Source organism: Pteropus vampyrus, unplaced genomic scaffold (genome assembly GCF_000151845.1).
Source record: "Pteropus vampyrus isolate Shadow unplaced genomic scaffold, Pvam_2.0 Scaffold23665, whole genome shotgun sequence".
NCBI classification, from domain to species: domain Eukaryota; kingdom Metazoa; phylum Chordata; class Mammalia; order Chiroptera; family Pteropodidae; genus Pteropus; species Pteropus vampyrus.
Window position 1 is genome coordinate 1 of NW_011912446.1, and position 2,385 is coordinate 2,385.

Genomic DNA, 2,385 nt, shown 5'->3' on the forward strand with positions numbered 1-2,385 from the left:
ATTGAAAAATATTTTAAATCGAGTGGTGATCAATATACTACATACCAAAATTTATGGGCCGCAACTAAAGCCAGGCTTGGAGGAAATTTTATAGCTGCGTGTGTGTGTGTGTGTGTGTGTGTGTGTGTGTGTGTAAAGAAAAAATATGTATGCATATATATATACACATGTATATATATACACATACATATATATATGAAAAGATAAAAGGCTAAACGTAAATGATCTCAGTATCCATCTCAAGAAAGGCAAAGAGAATATCAAATCGAAAGGAAGCAGAAGGAAGGAAATGATAAAGAGCAAAAAGCAACAAAACAGAAAACAAAATTAAGAGGCTCAAGCCCTAGAGGAAGGACTGTAAACTGAATGACACTCTAGTAAGAATGGGCCAGGAACAAAAGACCAAAAACCAGTCTATGCATGACAAAGGGGCACTGCTGTTCTGTAGTCATTAAGAAGAGAATCATATACCTCCTTAGGCAAGGGAAACGAAAAAATAAATAAATAAACACATGGAGCTACATCAAACTAAAGAGTTTTTGCAAAGCAAAGAAAACCATCAACAAAACAAAAAAAAGACAACCTACTGCATGGGAGACGATGTTCATCTATGCTAAATCTGGTAAGGGGTCAATGTTCAAAATTAATAAAGAACTCATACAACGCAACAACAGAAACACGATCCCACCGAAAAATGGGCAGAAGACCCAAACAGACATTTCTCCGAAGAGGACATACAGCTAGCTGGCCGACAGACATATGAAAAGATGCTCAAGGTCACTAATCATGAGAGGAATGCATATTAAAACCACAATGAGAAATCACCCCACATCTGTCAGAATAGCTGTCATTAATAAATCGAAAAACAACAAGCGTTGGCGAGGATGTGGAGAAAAGGGAACCCTCGTGCACCGTTCGTTGGATTGGAATGGAAAACAGTCCAGAGGTTCCTCAAAAAATCAAAAACAGAGTCTATGGCCATTCCACCCCGAACGCACCCGATCTCGTCCGATCTCGGAAGCTAAGCAAGGTCGGGCCTGGTTAGTACTTGGATGGGGAGACCGCCTAGGAATACCAGGTGCTGTAGGTGTTAATAAAAAAAAGGTTATAAAAAAACCCCAGAACTACCTTTTGACCCAGCAGTTGCACTTCTGGGTATCTATCCAGAGAATTACAAAGCACCAGTCCGTAAAGATCTATGCATCCTTATGTGCACGGCAGCCCTGTTCACAATAGCCAAGATACGGAAGCATCCTAAGTGCCCGGCGACAGACAACTGGCTAAAGAAGTTATGCTTCATATAGACAATGGAATATTATTCAGCCCTAAAAAAAAATGAAATCCTACCATTTGCAATGACATGGATGGACCTAGACGTTATCATGCTGCACGAAATAAGTCAGATAGAGAAAGATAGATCCCATGTGATTTCACTTATATGCAGACTCTAAGGAACAAACTAAACAAAAATAGACTCACAGATACAGAGGACAAACTAGTAGCTGCCAGAGGGGAGCGGGGTTGGGGGTTTGAAAGGAAAAGGTAAAGTGTTGAGGAAGAACAAATTAGTAGTTACAAAACAGTCACGGACGTAGAGTACAACATAGGGAACATAGTCAGTGGCATCGTAATGGCTGTGGGTGGGTGTGAGAGCCATCAGCGACCGCTTCAAAAACTATATGAACGTCTAACCGATGGACTGTATACCTGGAACTAATAATAAAAGACATAGTCTTTGGGGGAAAAATAGAGAAGATGATCATGAAGAGTTTTGTGCTAAATAGTTGGAAATTTGGGTAAATGGGTAAACTCCTGGCAAAATACGACTTACTAAAACAGACGCGAGATGAAGTAAAAATGTGAAAAGTCCCATAATTACTAAATAGATTTGATAGGTAATTTAAAAACTTCATACACACACATACAAACTCACAACATATGGACTAGTTATTTCAGTGATAAATTTCGACATCGAAGAAATAAAATAATGCCGATATTACATGAATTCTTCCAGAGAAATATAATAGGAAAAGAACCGTTCCTCACTGTCTGTAAAATGTAAAAATAAACAAACCGATAGCATAAAGGAACACAATACGATCTAAATTGTAGGAGTCAGAAAAATACTAGACAGTGTACATAACACGATGTAATATAATACAATGCAACACAGTATAATACATTTAAGTCTGGAGGAAAGTAATTGGAATTGATGCAGATTTTTTTTTGTAGAAGAGGATGCATTTCTTTTTTGGTATTAAGTATAGATCTTGTAACTTCAAGATAAGCACCAAATACAGACATACGTAACTTCCAATCCAGTGGAGAAGAAAAATACAATGATAAATAAAACCCATAATCGAATTTTTAATAATGGAAGAAAAT

At 37.7% G+C, this 2,385-nt stretch overlaps 1 pseudogene; it reads left to right on the plus strand.

Moving 5' to 3' along the window:
- Positions 1 to 970: 970 nt before the first annotated feature.
- Positions 971 to 1,090, plus strand: LOC111735337 (annotated as a pseudogene).
- The last annotated feature ends 1,295 nt before the right edge of the window (positions 1,091 to 2,385 follow it).